Source organism: Urocampus carinirostris, chromosome 18 (assembly GCF_059441175.1).
Source record: "Urocampus carinirostris isolate Australia breed hairy pipefish chromosome 18, RoL_Ucar_1.0, whole genome shotgun sequence".
In the NCBI taxonomy this organism is placed as follows: domain Eukaryota; kingdom Metazoa; phylum Chordata; class Actinopteri; order Syngnathiformes; family Syngnathidae; genus Urocampus; species Urocampus carinirostris.
The window spans coordinates 28,825,370-28,846,701 of NC_142366.1; the positions used below are offsets into that span (position 1 = coordinate 28,825,370).

General features: G+C 38.4%; 1 long non-coding RNA gene across 1 annotated transcript in view; it reads left to right on the forward strand.

Annotated features, from left to right (window-relative positions):
• The first annotated feature begins 13,304 nt into the window (after positions 1–13,304).
• LOC148348788 (uncharacterized) overlaps positions 13,305–21,332 on the forward strand; it is a 78,307-nt gene continuing 70,279 nt past the window's right edge. Inside the window, exon 1 of the long non-coding RNA XR_015847506.1 lies at positions 13,305–13,398. This is a non-coding gene — a long non-coding RNA (uncharacterized LOC148348788). The remainder of the gene's footprint in view (positions 13,399–21,332) is intronic.

A 21,332-nucleotide genomic window follows, 5' to 3' on the forward strand; every position in this document is an offset into this window, starting at 1 on the left:
AACACCGTGCACGGATCTCTTTTGATCGGAAAATGGTTTCACCAGATCGGCTAATAACTTCCTGGCCGTGTGTTTGTGCGTCAGCCTTACAACGAGAAAGGATTTTTGCCATTTAATCCTGTGTGGGTGTGACCGTATCCTTTTGGATCAAAAAGACGGCAAATAATGAGATGATGACGAGAGTGTCCGAACCAGGGCTGCAACAACTAATCGATAACATCGATTAAAATTGGTTTTAAAAACGTTCACAACTGATTGGATCCATGAGTTGGGTCTTGTGATTTATGAGCCACTAAGTACGTTAAATCAATTCAAACAAGTGCATTGAATCTAGTTGTGGCGCTGAGCAGGTCAATCTTTGGTCTGGCAGAGGAGACTGAGGCCGTATGTACAAAAATGTTCTCGCATTAAACAACTTTATTGGCCATTGCATCATTACAAACAAAATGGGAATTAAAGTTTCAAATTTGTCGTGTTGAAATGTTTCATCATGAAACGAATATTTTCATCATGAAGCATTTTTTAAGGGAACAGAAAGCGCTGCATAAGTACAGAGAAAAAAATAAAACACTACACATATAAAATAAATAAAGTAAAAAGAGTAATAATAATGACTATATGTTTAACTCTGTCCAACTATTTATCTACCTTGGTCATATCCCTCAAGAGGGGTGACCGACAGCAAGACAAACACATACAATAACAAGGAAAATAAAAAAGGGAAAAAATTAGCAAAAAAACCACGCACTAACATTTTCGGACCATGGCCAGCCCAATTGCCCACACAAGTTAGGCACCTCGGCACCTAAGTTGGTCATGCTTTCGTCCCTCCAGATGAAATGGGACACAAGAAAGTGGCCATGTCACTCGGGTCAGGGTGACACAACACACTCTTCTGTTCAACAGCAGGGCCCGACAGCTTTCACTGGTTTACCCCTGCCGCATCATACAGGTGCCTTGCCCATCCCTTATAAAGCATCCAAACATCCCACTATCCTTCTACAACACCTCTCAACTCATTCTTATCACCAACAAGTTAGGGCATATTCTTAAGCATATATCATTTTCATATTTGGAATGTTTTCCTATTCAAAAATGTAAAAAAACATAACAAATTTGTTGACAACATTTTGAAAAGTGATTTTACATTTTTGATATTTTTTTTTCAGAAAATCTGTAAAATCTATTGCTCGTTTTTTTGTGTAAGTGTGTATGTGTATATATATATATATATATATATATATATATATATATATATATATATATATATATATTAGATGGGCAGCATGGCAGCGCAGTGGTTAGCACGTGTGCGGCACAGTTCTGAGGTCATGAGATCGAACCTTCCTGTGAGGAGTTTGCATGTTCTCCCCGTGCTTAATCGAAAAAATTAATCAAAAAAATAATTGACCGATTCATCGATTATGACAATAATCGTTAGTTTGAACCCTAGTCCAAACTATGGCTTTGGTGGCTACTTGCAGCCTACATACCATATGCCATGGGGTAAATGCATGGACTGACATTAAGTCTGGCTACAGGATTCAAAGGGACACTGTGTAATTCTTGACCACTAGATGTCGCTGTATTGTGTACTGCAACCGAAAGCAAACATACCTAGACTAAATATGACTGTACCCAGACCATTTTTCCTTCTCATTTTCTCCCTGTCTTTCAAAAGGTATTTGATTTTTGGGGGTACCTGTAATAGCAAGATGGTGGACTCATGCTAGCTCCCTCTAGGTGATATATGTGAATTAAATAAAAATTATCGTCATACAAGTATTCTAAAGAAAATCTACGCTCAAGTTCAAGTTTTTTTAATGTATTTTTCAAATCAATATTGTTCTGTTTTAATGAATGACGTTTTTTTTTACCACTAGGATGTGTTTTTTTTAATTAGTTGGGATTTTTTTTAAATATGTTTACAATTTGGAATATAGCAAATATTTAATTTTTTTAAAATTTTCAAATACAATTGATAATTGTTGCGAAATTTTGAGCCATTCATAGAATGCTAACAAAAAAATTTAACAAAGATTTTAGTGTGCTTGTGTAAATTACAGTAACAAAAATGCTGAGAGGAGACATATGCCCTATTATCACACGTAACTTTAATCTGTAATTATAATTGATTAGCAAATGAATCACTAACAATTTTTAGAATCGATTAATATGTGCAAAAATACCTTAAAAATATGCAGATTATAGCTTAAGAGTATTTGCAGATCTTATAATTGGCAATTATTTTTATGTAATTTCTTTTTTATGTGTCTTTCATGATAGAATTACAATTATTGTAAAGTAATTTTCAAAGCTAGGATTTCAGAAAAAATTGTGAATATTTAGAAAATCCTCAGTATCTGTTTGCCCTCCCGTGATGTTTTAGATTTTGCTAAACATTTCCTGTTTTAGTTTTTATTTTCGAGGTCATTGGTCTCAGACAAATACCAGCATTTTGCTTTATTGAAGAAAATAAGGCGTATGGGACAAACCAGTAATTCATTAATATATATATATTTTTTTTTTCGAAATTGTTTTTTGTTTTTGTTTAAACCATTGCTTTTTTAAAAAAATACAGAGAGTAAACATTTATTATCAGTTTAAGAAAATCAATGATTAATCGGCAGGTCAAAAACATTCCTTTTTTCTTGGCTCTGTGTGCAAGGTATCTTGAAAAGGTATCTTTTAAATGACATTTGTTCCTTGGTCTCACTATCACCTTCTGCCATGAGACAAGAGTTGGCGTGCTTCTTTCTGAATCTACAGATGCTCAGCACAGTAATAAGTTGCATACTATTTGTAGTATTTATCACATACAGTAATTACAAATGTATAAATAGGCGATTTTAAAAATGGAAATTTTAAAAATTGTTAAATGAGAAATAATTTAAACAGTAAATGAATACAACAATTTAACATATTTTGAAATTTCCATGATCACAGGTGGGCAGCACGGCGGCGCAGTGGTTAGCGCGTGTGCGGCACAGTTCTGAGGTCATGAGCTCGAACCTCCTGTGTGGAGATTGCATGTTCTCCCTGTGCTTGCGTGGGTTTCCTCCGGGCACTCTGGTTTCCTCCAACTTCCCAAAAACATGCATGTCAGGTTAATTGGCCTAACCAAATTGTTCCTCAGTGTGAATGAGCGAGTGATTGTATGTCTGTGTGCCCTGCGACTGGCTGGCAACCAGTTCAGGGTGTCCCCTGCCCACTGCCCGGATATAGCTGGGATGGGCTCCAGCACCTCCGCGACCCTACTAAGGATAAACGATGCGGATAATGGATGGATGGATGGATGATCACAGGTGAGGCTTCCCTGTGTGCAAAGTATCCTGGAAAAAACATGCTTCGATTTGTCGCTAACGCATTCTAAGCATAGCTGTATTTTCGTCTGTTAAATGACATCTGTTCCATCCTAATTTCAAGAATCTCGAGCATCTTTACCCAGATGTTTTGGAGTTTTATCGGAGACTCAAGGGAAGCCTTGGGGGAAGCTGTTGCCAGCAGTCTCTGTACTGGACACATTGAGACAGAAGCAAACGCCAACGATTTGTTGCCATTGGACCAGCTCCCCATTTCCACTTGACATCAGGAGTGAAATTTCCACTGGATTGTTTTTTGGCAGGAAAAAAACAGAGGCAACAAAATGTGTGACTGAGAGACAAATTATGACTTTTATTTGTTGGATTGCAATGAATTCATCTGCGATTCAGCCATTTCTTGTCTGGAACACAACATTTCTCAGTGGGAGGTTCAAGGAGGGAATTTATGGCGTTTCAAATATAAAATCTCACATACTATATGTCATAAGTGATAAAGGAGCTGGGCAATTAATGCAATTTGTTGTTTCAAAAATTGCATCATTGAGTAGCTCAGAAATGAAATGGATGCTTGCAACTATTTGCTTGACTCCTAGATTGTTAAAAGCATTTTTCCCTTCTTTTTTTAATGAATAATAAGATTCTTTTTATTATTGTTACCACATTTTCTTGTTGCAAACATTTCTTTCTTTTTTTTTTTTAATTTATTTTATTAAATTTTTTTAAAGACTAAATGATGGCTACAATATGCACAGGTGAGTTACCGACACCAAATGTCAGTACTGGTATCAGTACATACAAACTGGTGGCCATTTTACAATCATGATCTTGAATTTTGATTATTTCTTTTTTTTTTAACAACTTTTTTTTCTAATTGTTTTCGGGGCATTATTGACTCGGGGTATCAGTAGTTGTCATCGGTGTCTGACCACTCAAAAGTTGAAATTTGGTAATTGTCTAACCCCAAGACATATCGTATCGAACATCCCTAGAATTACGTTTGTTTAGTTTCACATGAACTACATTTGGTTTAAAGATCATATTCTTCCCAGTTGTACAATTCTGATAAACATCCATAATTTTTTGGTTCAATTGTTGTTAGAATTCTATTTTTTGTTAGTGACAATGAGTTAGGCCTTATTTTGCAAGGGAAGCCGTGGCCCTGAAAAAGAATGATTGTTTCTTAAAATGCTCACTTTAAATGAATATTAGACAATGCACCTCTAAACGGGGATTTCTGGACCCTTTAATTCAAGCCACACATTTCCATCTACTGACATGTTAATTTTGTACCACCTGAAGGTAAAAATGAGCGAATAAACCCTCTGCTCAATACCTTTTTTTTAATTTTATTTTTTTCCATTTAATCTCCCACACAGAAAGCGATCGGATATTCTGTCATGAACTCTGTTCTTTGCGCTGCACCTGAGTGATGTTAAATCCCATCCGTCCCACCCACAGTCTGTGGAGACCGTCAAAACTGTTTCGGCATATGTGTGGGAATCAATTTGACCGGAAATGTTCGAACCATGAGGCTCTGTTTTTGTCATGGTAGTTCTCACTCTTTTTTTTTTTTTTTACGACCCCATTCTTCCAAAATCCATTACAGTTGAACGGATATTAAATGCTATTAACATTTAGTCTGTTCTGTCATGTACTTTCTTTTATATTTCCTTAGCAATGTTTAATGGTACCGAAACCATTAATCTGTTCCGTTCAGTTTCTTTCTTTGACACAATTAGCTAAAAACTTTTCTGCGCGGAAAGTTGGCATCATTTTGTTCTTTGTGGAAAAGCATGGTTTTCTTTGTCCAAGATTCTTTGTCCAAAACTAGCTTGGTCTTCTTATCTCAGACACTTAGGGTTTTCTTGTATACAATTAGCATCTTTTATGCCAAAGTACTAGATTTGTCTTTTTTGTATTCCATCATGGTTTGTTTCAACTTCCATTGTGCATTATTTCCCTAATACAATTCAAGAAATTAGTTTGAATGTAAAACCTGAAAACCTCAAATCAAATGTATGGTAAATTACCATTAAATAAAATAAACACATGTTGCGTTTGGATTTAAAGTAATTACAGGAAGAATTATTTTTTTGTACATTGAAGAGGTTTTAATATACTGATGGTATCGGTATGTGGTACTGGCCTTGTCATGATTACCAATGTGAATCCTTTGGCGCGACTGCCTCGGACTGATTGTCTCCCTGTCCCTATTTAAACCCACTCGTATCTGCCCCGTTGTCAGTCCGTCTGCGAACATCAGTTAACACCAGGCAAGCCTTTTTCGACCCTGACTCCCACCTGTTTTTTGCCCTCGTCTGTCCCCCGGCATCGACCCGTTTTTGATCCCGACCACGTCTACTCTCCCGTCCCGGCTTTCGACCTCTTTTGTCCCCGACCACGTCTACTCTCCTTTCCTGCCTTACGACTCGCTTCCTACCCTGACCATGTTGTTGCTATCTTGTCTCGGCTACTGACCCGTTTTCCCGTTCCCGACAACGCCATCGCTCGCCACGGAAGATCCACTTCCGCGTTCAGAGCGACCTGCAATCACCGGATCGTGGGCGCAACCCCTTCCCTTTCTTTCAATAAAACTTGTGAGAAACGCAACGCAAGTGGGTCCTGTCTCCGTTCTGGTCCTGACAGGTCTGAAAATTGTATCGAACATCCATGTCCAAAACTTAATTCATCCGAATTAAAGAAAAACAAATGGATGCAAAGGATCTTTACTATATCTTTGGTACTGCTACCGATGACACTGAAATTAACCCAGTGTTGATACTTAAAAGGGTATTGTGTTTTTAGTGCCGCCTGGAGCAAAAAAAACCCAACATTGATTTGAGTAACAAGCCAAAATACACAACTTATTATTGTAGGTCAATAATTTTCTATTTCACATAACATGTGGCTCACCTTGAAGGAGCTTACATGATTGTCCGCCATCTTGCATCCGAGGGTACCCCCCAAAAAGAGAAACTTGTAAAAGGTTGTGCAAAAAAGGAGAAGGAAAATATTACGGTTAAGCCATTTGGAGTCTCCGTAGTTTGTAATCTTCCTTGTGCTGTGTAGCACTTGATTTGGGTTGAATGACACAATACAACGACATCTAGTGGTCAAATATTACAGTGCCCTTTTAACTCAATCTTCATGAGCGCAGAGTTATGCATTTCCAATTGAGAATTAGCGTAACAGATCGATCTACCAGTGAAACCAGTTAGCCCTTGAGGTGTTGTGCAAACGACAAATCATCTCGCTGGTCAAAATCTGCACTGAGCATGTTTTATTCCTTTTTTTACTTTTCTTTTTTCGTTTTAGATTAATCCCTGTAATTTCTTTGTTTTTGTGTCGTCCAGAAAAACCTCAACCGTTGTTGAACCAGCAATTTAAAATCACTTTTAATGCATCTGTGGTTTTTTTTTTTTTTTTTTTTTTTTTTTTTTTTTTTTTTTGGACACCATCGAAGAAAATCTGTGGGAAACACTTATTTTCTCGACCTGATTGAACATGAAAGGGGAAATGTCAAGTCAAGTCAAGTCATTTTTATTTGTATAGCCCTAAATCACGAAGAGTCTCAAAGGGCTTCACAGATTGTTACACTATATTACACAAACTATTTTCAACCGACAAGAGGAGTAGGTTATTCATATGCAATGGAGTAGAAGTGAGTTTTAAGTTTAGATTTAAACATTTCCACTGAGGTTGCAGATCGAATCTCAGGGGGAAGAGCATTCCACAGCACCGGTGCCCGGATGGAGAACGCTCTCGAACCAGCAGAAGACTTTTTTGCTCTCGGGATCATCAGAAGACCAGCACTCTCAGATCGTAGGCTTCGGACCGGGACATAGTGGCAGATCAGATCTGAAAGATAAGAGGGAGCAAGTCCATGTATGATTTTGTACAATACTAAGAGAACTTTGAAGTCACATCTTTGGCTAACTGGGAGCCAATGCAGGTTAGCCAAAATCGGTGTTATGTGATCGTACTTTTTTGTCCTGGTTAAGAGCCTCGCTGCGGCATTTTGTACTAGCTGAAGAGACTTGATTCTGGACTTCGGGAGACCGGAGAGTAGTGCATTGCAGTAATCGAGACGGGAGGTAACAAATGCATGAATTATTGTTTCCGCATCAGACTGAGACAGTATTGAACGGATTTTAGCAATGTTGCGAAGATGGAAGAAGGCAGTTCTAGTAATTTGCTTTACATGCATCTCAAAGGATAGATCAGGGTCAAATATGACACCTAAATTTTTAACTGAGTCACTCTGTGTGATGTGACATTTGTCAATGTTCACAGCAGTTTTTGAGAATAAGTCCCGGCATTTAGAAGGACCAATGACTAACATTTCAGTCTTTTCAGAGTTAAGACGCAAGAAATTGAGTGACATCCACTCTTTTATCTCAGTGAGACAGGCCTCCAAATTTCCACAGTTTAGTGTGGAAGATTCCTCCAACGGAAGATATAGTTGAGTGTCGTCTGCATAGCAATGGAAGCTGATATTGTACTTGCGAATAATATCACCTAATGGAAGCATGTAAATGTTGAAAAGTAGGGGGCCGAGCACTGAACCCTGCGGAACACCGCAGGTAACATTAAAGGGCTCAGATGTCGTTTCACCATATTTAACACAGTGCGTCCTATCTGAGAGGTAGGATTTGAACCACGAGAGGACAGCTCCTGAGAGACCAATCCATTTTTCCAACCGTTCTAGTAGGATATTGTGGCGCACTGTGTCAAAAGCAGCACTAAGATCCAGCAGCAGCAAAAGTGATGAAGCGCCAGAATCCATTGACATTAGGAGATCATTTGTTACCTTGATCAGAGCTGTCTCAGTAGAGTGGTTAGCCCTGAATCCTGATTGCATGGATTCAAAAAGGTTATTCTCGGATATGAAATGCTGTTTGGCATTTAAAGCGGTCACATGCTTTTATTTATTTTATCTTTTCGCACAATAGGGAAAGCATGGCGATAGTTTCGGGGTGCTCCGGGTTGGGCCGTCCCAGTCGCAGCCACAACAAAACATCATGGACCACTGCTGGTCAGTCCATCCGCTTCACATGGCCTCCACGCGATGGCTCCAGAATAGTCCAGGCAAAACAAATCAACGAAATCGCTGAGCAGACCAGCATGGAACAAGTTGGCGCTGACTCTCGTGGTGAGGACTTGGCCCGCGCTTCCTTTCTTTTCTTCCCTTTTTTTCCGTTTTAGATGTTTTATTTCGGTATCCTGTTCTGATGTTACAGATCCATACATGTTCCTCCTTTATATGAACCTGGATTTATTTTTTTGTTCACTATTTATAATGTGCACACACAGCGGTTGCTACCACATGGGTGTTTTCTAGCCTCATTCTCGGACCGTTTGACTTCATTCTTCTCGCTTTGTCGTGCAAAACAGTCTTTTGATTTGAACTTTGAGGAGTTCATGTTTAGCCACTCCCCAAGATTTTTGAAACTGTGTGACCCTAACTGCCTCATAAAAATATGAAGGACCAAAAATTAGAAGGGAAAATCAATGGATAACAGTGAAAATTAGAATTTATGGAAACATTTGAAACGGACATTGTCTATTGACCATTAGATGTCGCTGTATTGTATGGAACAACCAAAAATGAGCACTAAAAAAGCACAAGTATGAATACAAATTGAAAGACTCATTGACCAAACCCGACAAATGTTACATCTCATTTTCAAGTAGGCAAGGCTCATGGTATATTAAATATATTTGAATTTCGTGACCTACAAATGTCTTAAAAATTGTACGTTTATGTGATAATTCATGTATTTATGCTTATTATTTAAAAAAAAAATTTTAAATGGTGCTTTTTTAACTACTAAGAGGCGCTAAATAATACTCTGTTCCTTCAATTAAACAAAAATTAATATACTCAGAGATATTTATAAAAATATTTAACAACCATTTAAGTGGCTTTTTATACAAAAATGTATCAAAGTAAAATTGCATTCCAACTTAAAAAGGGAAAATAATAAATGCAAATCAAAAGAAACTATAAATATACATTTAAAAAATTTTAATTAACCATTCTCATATTTAACTGTGCAGACTCTGTAAGCATAACGTGTCATGAAATGTTAATGCAACTAAAACATGAAATAAATCTAAGTACCGGTACTGAGCGATTGTTTCATTGATGGGTATTTAACTCTAGAAATTAATTTTTGCATTTATTACCACTTCAACTATATTTTTTTACTTTTGTTTTTGTCATTGTTGTCCTTATTCATATTACTCTTTTGTTTGAAAATGTTTACATTCTTTTTTATTAGTTGTATTTTTCCACATATATCTGTGTGTTTATTTCCATTCATTCATTAATTTTTAGTCAGTCTGTCAGTCAATATTGATAAGGTATTGAAGCACACTTTCCACTCCTTCATTTAAGGGTGCATTACCTTTTTTATTACTAATTTTTTACATTTTTTTTTAACTTTGCTTCCTATAATAAGCTATAGGCAAACATTAGTTCTTTAAAATTTTGCCATAATTCGGGTATCTTTTTTTCTTACCCATTCCTACCAGTGTATTAGCGTTCCCAATGGTAATGACATTACCTTGTACCCTCCCACTCACTTCCTACATCCATTAGGCACTTCCTATGTTTCTTTAAATCTTTTATTAATACATTTTGCGAGATATTCTACAGGGAATTGCGATCCGTAAACGACCACGGGGACCAGCTGACCTCAGGCGGGCTCGCCTAAGCCAGAAAGTCGATTTAAAATAATGAGAATCCCAGAGTCCGTCACTGGATAATCAGATAATGGGCACGAGATCATCGCTTTGTTAAGGCTTAACCGCAGGGTTGATGTAAAAAGACAACCATGTGTGTTTGTTGAAACTCTTTCTTTGGTAGCTTTTACTAGTATTTGTAAATATTCTTTATTAAGGCAAACCTGCTTTTTTAAGTCTTGAAGTAGCATCCATACATGATCATTATTATTTACTATCAAAAGTTGAGTCTAAGTATCAGTCTGAAAAAGGTAGTACCAAAATCCGTTCACATGTGTTTACCTGTCTGAAAAAGTGGTTATAAAATATCCGTACTTGTATTGGTCTGAAAAAAAAATGGTATCAAGTGCCTCTTGACAGAATTAAAATGACATTGTGTATTATTTGACTACTAGATATCACTGTATTGTTTAGTACAACTGAGAACAAGTGATATAAAGCACAAGAAAAATTACAAAGTATGGAGATTCAAAGTGGGCAGCTCGGCGGCGCAAATGGTTACCTACATTTTGAATCTTTTTTTATGTGCAATTAAATTTCATACTTCCATGTTTGCTGTCCCTAATTCTATACTTTTCCATTTAATCACATCAAACCATCTTTACAAAAATAAATCAGGGGTCTTATTTGTGCTGCATAGAAGAATTCCTGTAGGCTTGGCAAAGCCAGCCCCCTTCTATCTTGGGGAAGCTGCAGGGTTTTGAGGTTTTTGTTTATTTAGGATAACCGTAGCAGAAAGATCACTCCCTCTAGGTGAGCCTTATGTTATGTAACATGAATGCAAATTTGTCGTCCTATTTAAAAAAAAATGCACATTTAAATGAGAATTCTTGTATTTCTGCTCATGTGTTCCTTTCTGAAAATTATGTAAACTCTTATACGTTTGTTGGTAATAAAGCATAATAGCTTGGTTAGTTAAGAAGACCAAGAGGAAGGCCGCGATTGACGTGGATGGATGGTGTTATGAGTGCACTGCAGGAAGGAGGTCTAAATATAATGGAAGCTAGAGCTCTTGTTGGTGATAGGAATGAGTGGAGAGGTGTTGTGAAAGGATGGTGGGATGTATGGTGCATGATGCAGCAGGGGTAAACCAGTGAAAGCTGTCGGGCCCTGCTGTTGAACAGAAGAGTGTGTTGTATCACCCTGAGACAAGTGACACGGCCGCTTACTTGTGTCCCATTTCATCTGGAGGCTCAAAAGCATGACCGACTTGGGTGCCGAGGTGCTTGTTTGGGTTTTGGGCATTTGGGTTGGCCATGGTCCAAAAATATTTGTGTGTGTTTTTGCTACTTTTTCCCTTTTTTATTTTCTTTGTTTTTGTCTTGCTGTCGGTCACCCCTCTCGAGGGATATGACCAGGATAGATAGATAGATAGTTTAGTTATGTTGACCAGATATTCTGTTTGTTTTATTATTTTCTATGCTAGACTTCACACAAAGGACAATAAGAAGAATCCCCGAAATGACAAAATGCTACAGAACCACAGTGCACTACAGGTTGCCAAAAATGCAGACGAAGATTTTGTAACTAATAGAAAAATTAAAGATGTTAACTCAATGTTGAAAACTAAAAAGCTACTCCACAGAGTTTTTTGTGGGATGTCATTTGTAAATTTGAAACCATGCCCAGAAAAAGGCACAAGGGGTCACCACTAGATGATAATTTGATTTTTACACTCCATTCTATTTCACACTTGGGGGAGATTATCTTTTGAGTCCCCGAAACCTCCAGTCCATGCCAAATCGGATTGAATGCCAAGATGAGCACACCTGATATTTTTATTTGTTTGCCGACAGACAGAGATGATGAAAAAAACACATTTTGTCTGTCTGGCCTCATCTTCACAAGGGAATCTCCGCAACGTGTAGCCAACATCTCCGCTTCCTGATTTAAATCACATCGTTTGCTCATTTATACAGTAAATACATTAAAAAAAGGGGTTAATATTTCGTAAATACACCATACTATGCTTTCTGCTTTTCCTCCACTGGTGGTCTGTTTTCACACAGAATCTAGGTATCATTAAAGAGGGAGACAGCAAGAAAATACATGTAATTTTCAAGCGTTCCCTATATGGTAATAGTGTCTGCATTCCTGATGTTTGTTTAGGATCGAGTGTGTTGCGCGCTAGTGAATTATAGCGTAGTTTGTAAAACCGGGACTGCCGGGACTAAGGAAACCTGACAGCTCATATTTGCAGGTCAGGATGTTATAAAAGGTCGAGAAAACGTTTTGAACATTGATACTGTAATGATGGTGATGGTGTGTGTGCATGTACAGGCTCGAATTTGCTCTGGCCCCATAAAGAAAACTGTGTATCGAGTGGTAATAATGACTGCGGCGTCGTATATCTGTGCCGCAAGGATAACAATTTAATGGGCCTTACCTGTGACCCTGCCCTAGTTACACTTAGCTAAGCACTGAAGTCAGTGTGTCTTTTTGTCTGTGCATGTTTGTGGTTCGTTCCCAACTTTACAGATGTACTTATGAAGTGTGGATACGAAGAAATGATCTGACACAAGTCCAATTTTTCTCCCTCAAGTGCCACAACATAAATACAAATTAAGCCTTTAAATATGGATAAATATCAGATAATGTGGGCAGCACGGCGGCGCAGTGGTTAGCGCTTGTGCGGCACAGTTCATGTCATGGGAACCTGTCGTGGGTTCAAATCCAGCTCCAGACTTTCTGTGCGGAGTTTGTATGTTCTCCCCGTGCTTGCGTGGGTTTTCTCCGGGCACTCCGGTTTCCTCCCACATTCCAAAAACATGCATTTCAGGTGAATTGGCCGGTCCAAATTGTCCCTAGGTGTGAATGAGCGAATGAGTTGTCTGTCCCCCGTGTGCCCTGCGATTGGCTGGCAACCAGTTCAGGGTGTCCCCTGCCCACTGCCCGAAGATGGCTGGGATGGGCTCCAGCCCCCCCGCGACCCTAATGAGGATAAGCGGTACGGCTAATGAGATGAGATGAGATGAGATCAGATAATGTATCCAATATGTGCCAATGCAAACACTGCAGATTCGCCTTTATTTTGACTTATTTAACTCATAATAAAACTAACTAAATTGTTCAGTTTGGAGAAAGAAGCACTGAGGAATAACTTATTTTGCTCCCTTTAGGTATTACATACTTATGGAACATACGGTAAATATTTGTCTGTGCATGGTTATCCAATTTTTTAACACTATAATTATTCCTCTTTTTTATACAGTGCATCAAAAAAAGATTCTTCTACTTTAGTACCACGCACAGTGTCAACAGTTATATCTTCTGCTTCCCTCTTGTAAACACACATGGATTTGGGAAGCACTTCAACACTAAAACCAAGGTATGTTGTTTTAAAAATCAGATGAATATACTTGTTAAAGACCATATTACATTCCAAATAATTTGAACACATATTGTTCATTGTGCTATTATATTTTTTGTCCAATGCCAAGAGATATAAGGCCTTGTACTTTGGCAAAGGTTAGGGGGGAGATGGACACATACACACACTGCATTTTGCAAGATAAAAAGGTACCTATCTAACTTGTCAACCACCAAAAAAAATGTGATGAATGGGATAAAGATAAAAAAAAATAGACAAAAAAGAGTAAGGAAAGATCAGAGATAAAGGGAAAATGTAGGAAAAAACTGAAAATAAGAAACAAATTATGTACAACAAAAACAGTAGAAGAAAACATGAAGGAACAAGCAAATAGAGAATACAGAGAAATTGGAAAAATGGAGACAAAAAGTACAATAAAATATAAGAAACAAAAGAAAGAACGAAAGAAGTATAAGAAATCAAATGGAATATCTGTAAGAAGGATGACAGTGCAAGAAAGTAAATGCAAACAGAAAAGGAAAAAAAAAACTAGAGGATTGAAGAAGAATGGGAAAAAGACAAAAAACAAGATAGTTTAAAAGAAAGAAAACACTGAGAATGAGATGGAGGAAATGAGAGTAAAGAAAAAAAGACGTGCAACCGTGCCTCACCTGCCATCATGGCAATATAATATTATAAATATATTTAATAATTATATTTATACAAATGTTTCAGCTTACTTCAACGGGTCAGGTGTAATCAACATTTCGTTCTGTGTACATTGTTACACAGAATGACAATACAAGGAAATTATAATTATTATAATTATACTTCTTAATTATTTTCTGTCTTGCTCTTAAGAGCATTTGGACTGATGGCACACACTGCAGTGGCCAAACATCTCATGAGCAGAACGCTAGACTGAGCTTTTCTGGAGAGCATGTTGTATGGACAGAGGATAACTGGTGCTTAAGTGATTAAAGCAAATTTAAGTTATCTGGGTCTGATTGGAAGCATTACGTTCGACAACATATTGGAGAAAGACTTACCCCAAGATGTGTAAAAAAAAAAAAGTCAATTAAAGATGGAGGAGGAAGTGTCATAGTTTGGGGCATGTTTTCTGCAGCAGGACTTAGGCCTCTTGTACAGCTACATGGCTTACTGAATGCAAATGTGTATCAGAATCTTGGGAAAAAACAAAGTTCGGTTCAAGAAACCCACTAATGACCAAACGGTGTAGGAGGCTGGAAGAATAATGGACCAAAATCACACCAGAGCAGTATAAGAGATTACTAATAACCTGTGGCCGCAGATGTCCTGAAATCATTCACAATTCACAATCATTCTTACTAATTGCTGACTGTTGAAACCTGCAGGATTTTCTCCCACGCCATAGTCATTTTTGATCTCTAATTTGTCAGTGTGTTTTCTAAATTTTCTGACAAATATAATTTTTGGTGATATGCCTTTAGTAATTTTGTGAAAAATGTCAGGACCAGGACGGAGACAGGACCCAATTGCGTTACATTTCTCAGTTATATTAGAAGAAAGGAAAGGGTTACACCCACGATCCGGTGATCGCTGGTCGCGGGAAGTAGGTCACTCTGAACGCGGAAGTGGGACTTCCGTGGCGAGCGATAGGGGTGTCGGGAAAGGAAAAAAACGTGTCAGTAGCCTGGACAGGAGAGCAAAAAACTTGGTCGAGATCGGAAACGAGTCGAAAGCCAGGAAAGGAGAGTAGACGTGGTCAGGATCGAAAAATGGGTCTAAGCCGGGAAACAGACTGGAGCAAAAACAGGTGGGAGTCAGGGTCGAAAAAGCTTGCCTAGAGTACACTAAGGTTCGCAGACGGACTGACAAAAGGGGGCAGATAGGAATGGGTTTGAATGGGGACAGGGAGCCAATCAAAGTCCGAGGCAGTTGGCACCAAAGAAGCGGGCACAGGTGATTCACATCGGTAATCATGACAAAAAAGTGTTTAAGTACCGTGTTTTAGACACAATAAAATGTAATTTAACTGTTGAACAGTGAAGATTGGTATTATTTCAGAATTATTACTTTTTTAAACAGGTGTACTATAGTTTTGATTGCCAATGTATATACAATTTGGAGCTGAACTTTACGCGATAATAACAATTATTAGACAACATGTAGATATATATTTTTATTAGAATAATCAACGTTATCTATTATATCACAATTTAATTTTCTGGACCTTCTGGTATTGCTATTCCCATTAATGGGTCCAAACAAGCAGAACAGCGTTTCCTCTAGTTTCTACTTGCTGCAGAGACACGAGGCAGCCTATCGCACAATGAGCCAAAGAGTGACTGGCAAACCCTCAAGAGTATACAACAACCATCTCACCTTACTCCAAGGACGCGCGCAGACAAACATGGCTACCATCAGCGGCACCTCATTATTAATACGTTTGTCGTCTCCTTCCTCCAATGTCTGGCCTCAAATTCCCAACAGAATCGCTTCTATTCCGCAGACGGTTCCATTGCTTCCCGGCAAAAATAGACACATCAAGCACAACTATCACACCGATCTGACAGGAACCGCAACAGAGGTGTCCTGGATCGAACGACAGACGAAAGGGAAAGATGATTTGAGACTTGCCTGTGATTTGAACCAGACTTCTTTTCTGTCCGTGTCCAATCCTTTGAATCCGTCACGTTAGCAGTCGTCGGCTGAAGCCAACAAGTTCAATTAGGACCTTTCTGTCGGGGCTTTGACTCTAGCACAGTCCGATGAAAACCATAACGACACAATACCACTTTATTTGATGAAAGGTTTAAGCTCATTGTACCAAAGCCCACAGGAAATCGTATCCAATTTTCAGTTCCCACCTGCCTCAGGTTGGACTCAGCTCGAAGACAGACTTAATGTCAACGGGCCTCAAGATCACTCGATTTGTGGTTAGTCCGTTTTCCTGTCTGCTCATGTTAGCTACTAATGAGCTTGGCATGCCATCGGTACGATGCAATTACGATGCACGCTTGCCAGGTTGTGCAACAACTTCTTAAGGCACTTCATCCAACACGCTTTAATGGAGAATTTTTAATGAATGAGCTCATTTTCAGCCAAACTGGCTGACATACTCAGCATAGTAAACTTGTTGGGCGTCAACGACGTATTTAAGGTTTTACGAATCAAAGTTTTTGACGATAATCATCAGAGACTAGATGGACCAAACCAGTATTTCTCAACCATTTTCATGAATGTTCTGCTGATGAAATATTTTCACTCTTATCCCTCCTTACCAATGCTTGACTGAGGATTTTTGACATTTTACGCCAACATTACCAGGAAATAAATGATTTTTTTTAATGTCCTGTCAGAAAATGTAAGGCACCGGTCATACAGGGACCGCACATCCCAGCTAAGACTGTGCGGTACCCCATACTCTCAAAGGAACGCTGTCGAATGCCTTCTCAAAGTCCCAAGAAATACATGTAGACCGAATGGGCAAACTTCCATGCACGAGGACCCTGTAGAGTGTGTAGAGCTGGTCCACTGGTCCACGGCCTGGATAAAAACCATACTGCTTCAACTGAATCAGAGATTTGACTTCCTCTCAGTACTACGAATAGCAGGGAGGCTGAGAAGTGTGATTGCCCTCTTTTTCAAATGTTATTATCTTTTATTCCGTTTAATTTATTTTTATTACCTGGAAAAGTAAAACTCAGACTAAGCAAATTGCAGACAAGTGTGAAAATGGGAAATAATATTGCTTGTGTTATTTATTTTTGTTAAATAATAATTTTTAAATCAGAAAAATCCTCTATCTGCGTTATCAGATAATTTTAGCTTGTTATAACTCTTTGAATTTGTTAAAATATTACTTGAAATAGGCTAAACATTTAGTCAAATGAATAAATGGGACCTAAAGGAGCAATACTTTCCCATTGCTGTAAGACTTTTATTTTGCAGTACATTAGTATCCCCATTTGAGAACCACTAGGGCTAAACTGAGAAGCAGCTAGAGCATGAAAGACGCTTAAACTGAATTCTGATCCACCTTCTGAAGGTTTGGAATATACTTGAGGTTTTTTTTCTTTACCTCATGTAGGTTTCAGATCATTGGTGATGTAATGGTGGTCTGTGCAGCCGTCTAAGACTTGTTGTGATTAAGGGCTATTAAAATAAATAAGGCTTGACCTGATCCACCTGAGGCCAGCTACAGAGGCGAAGGCAAACCGTGGCCACTCGTACAAATCAGACTTGTATGCTCTAGATGTCAGAAACTTCCAAGGTGACTATAAAAGGTTGTACTACAGTCCTTTAGCGTCTTTATTGAAAAGTAGGCAAAAAAGTCTGAATTGTCTTTTTATCTCTTCCCAAAATAAAACCATATTGAAATGAGTCTGCCAGTCCGCAAAACTGTACCAGATTAGACCAATAGACAGTGTTCACCCAGATGAATAAACAAAGGCCCAACATTTGATCTGCCGTACTGGGTAGACGTTGTGGTCAACAAGCATAAGTCATTTGATGTGAAGTTTTATGGTTGTTGGACAATGAGCAGATGTCTCGAGCCTTCCGAGAAACATGATCCCACTCTGTGATATGCGATCATTTATCGCAACTTCTTTAGAACAGGTTTCAATCTATCAAGTGTTTAGTCGCTTGCACACACTTGACAAAAGCTTCCTCAAGCATATCTAGATTTTGGTGGGCTTGTAAAGGGTTTGTAAAGCCTACTTTTTCAGCAAGGCCCATATAGATAATTTCCTTTGTAATATTTTTGTTCTATTGTCTCATTAAACAACAACAGACAGTTTGAATTTCCTGAAAGTACTTTGTAAGGTTCCAGGCATCGGTGTGATTTATAGGTTGTGTTTGAAGAGAATTAAGATGGATGTTATGTTTTTCTTTCTGTCCTTTCTTTTTTTGCCCATGTCAGTGATGTTTTTCGCATATTCCCCTCATAGAGTTGTGTATTTTATGTTGGCGGGGTATTTCTGGAAGCAAACGGAACGCGCACGGACTCCTTGTGGAGACAGAACACACACTGCTTTGTTGTAGAATGTCCTCACCCCTTCAAAATTCTGCATTTATACAATATCTTTTTTATTGTTTTCATTCTTTATCCTGAAATCCCTTTTTTTAATTTAGTCATCAGTATTCCAGTTTTTGCAACGGTCATGCCCCCTGAAGTCTGCGTAGACTAAGCATTTGTTGGCTAACGCTCACTGTTTCATAGTTGTTGGTTTTTATTTTTTTTATGTTAGTTCCACAAGGCCACTTCTGCCATACGTTCCAGAGGCACTTCTAGCTACCTAAAAGACAAAGAACTTTCTATGCAAAAAGCAGAGAAAAAAAAATAAAAGTGTATTAACCACTCTTGGAATGTGCCCTGAACTATAAATAAAAGTTTTTTTTTTTTACATTTGGGTTTGCTCATTAAATGCCAGATTAATTCCAAAGTTTCTTAGTAGGCCGTGTGCAGATACAACCACCAAAGCAGATGTGCCACATGGTATTTTCTCATTTGTTTCTGCTGTTTTTGTACTAAAACGGACGAACCAACTCTGCCTGTCTGTCCTTTTACACTCATATGTTATTGAAGAAAAGACCCTGGAGCGCCGGGTGGAGTTTCTGGTACTTCATGAATAGTGGAGAGTAACTATTGAAATTTGTCGCCGCTGTGTGAAGTTAAACAGATGATGATGACATTTTCCAAGAATCGCCATCAACTGGCAGTTTTACATTTTATGCCCTAGAACATAAAACATACCACCTGGAGATAAACTCAATGCCCAAGTCCAGCCTTGAAATCCTATGTCAGCACCACTTTGAGCTCAGTGTAGTGTTTGTTTTCATCGCTAGCCCCATCGCCACTCACGTGCAAGTTCCTGTTTCTCCCATTGCCAGCATTGCATTGACGGTTGAGATTTGATCTGATAACGAAACAACATTCAACAATGTCCTCAATAGTCTACCATCTTGACAATTTAGTCTGTACAATTGATTGTTGGATGAATCATGCAAGAGACACGTCCGACTTTTAGACAGAAAACAGTCAATTTTTTACTTTACAATTATAACCAGGGATGGACAGTAAAAAATATATTTAATAAATTTGTCAATTTAAAAATTTAATTGTAAATTGTGTTTAATCGTGAAATATAAGGATATTATTTGTTTTATTTGGTCTACTCAAAACTCATGCTCATGAATTTGAATTTTGCATCATGGGTCTCAAAATCCAGTCATGAAAAGATCGTCCTGCAGCAAGATATGTTTAAATCTGAGAAGGATTCTGATCATTTTATTAAAGTGAGTTAGAAGAAGAAAATCAACACTTGCATTGCTGGCTCTCTGACCTGACTCTGGGACCAATGAGGGTGACATTGGGTCTCTTGAGTTTAATTGTTATTTAAAATTCCATATTTTCAGAATTAGATTTGATCACTAAAAGCTAAAGGCTTATTCATGATATTTCTAGGTGGAGTTGTATTGGAATCTTATTTTTATACCTATATAGTCTAAACTCTGTGCCGTATATGGCGCTCTGATGTTGGCGCAAACGGTTTTCCATCTTTTTTTCCCCCACACCACTTTTTGTCTACTGTATCAGGAACACAAATGACAACACACTGATGTAGACCTCCTGGGAGCAGAATTACCATTTTATTTGTCTTACTTTAGTCAGCAAGTCAGTTAGAATGTTTGAAATTACACTGAAAAGCAAAATCAAAACTCAATCAAACCCCAATTTTAGTGATAAGGAAAGGATGTCTAAACTAAAAACTGTTTTAGTTCTGTAGCCTTACAAATGACTGGTAGAATGGAGCTAACATTCCCAAAAGGCTTTTGGTTAAATGGATGCCAGTAACTCTTGCAATGCTACAATTGGGTCTGGGAAGTCCTATAGTTAAGGACCTAAAACCCTATAGAAGCTGCTGTTATTAACACACACATAGCAGTGTGTCTGGAATTGGTCAGATGTCACCTCACGGACGATTAGAGGATGAGGAAACTTTCTGTGGTCCGAACACAAGGCATTCGGGGAAACTAGGCATGGCTCATCACCTGGCTAAAACCATCCGATGCAATGATTAATGACAGATGCAAGAATGTTTTTTTTATCATCGGGACCAAGGGAAAGACTACCACAATTTACAGAGACAGCGCTCTAGATTTTATGGATGACCTTAAGTGAAAAAAAATCCTCAATCAATCGCGAGGCTAGGACACATTGAACAAACAGTAGCTATGGTAGATTTTTATCACGAGACAAGATTTTCCTACTTTTATTTTCATGCTTTGAATGTGTGTGTGTGTCCTTCCATCAACCTTCCACTACCGTTGTTTTGGAACACTTACTGGGACATCAAGTTGAAGCTTTAGGCCCAAAGCCCAGCAATCATTCAGACCTATAGCCTTGCCGCTTGTCCCTGTCTGTTCTGTGATGAGATTTGACAGAAGCCTTCATTGCATTCCTGCACAGCTGCTCTTAAATCACAAAAGGGATGAATCAAGTGTTGTTTTTTTCCCCCTGGTCTGGCTTTGCGCTGGAGCAAGTGCGGGACTGCGTACGAAGCCATGTGGTTGTGGTCTTGTGCATAAATCATTCCAAACCCCATCACTTATCAGTTTTTATGTAATGATGCGTTTTTGCGTATAAATGAGCAAACTCGACACCGGTCAGGCCTATTTTCCATTTCCTGTAATTCTCCGGAGCGCTGACTTTGTATGTCAACATCGTGCAACGCATTGAGGCTGATAAGGAAACGTAGAGCCAATTTGACTTGACTGTTGGAGTGGTTTGGAATCATCAGCAGGCCACTGGGACATATCATGTCTGGTGGAACATCTGACTTGCTTCTCTAGTGCCTGAGCGGGCTGAAACATTTGAAAAGACACATTATCTTGATTCTTGTATTTGGAGGAACATAGAAGCGTAACGGCTTTGTTTTCTGGGTCTTTAGTTTTGGGAGTCG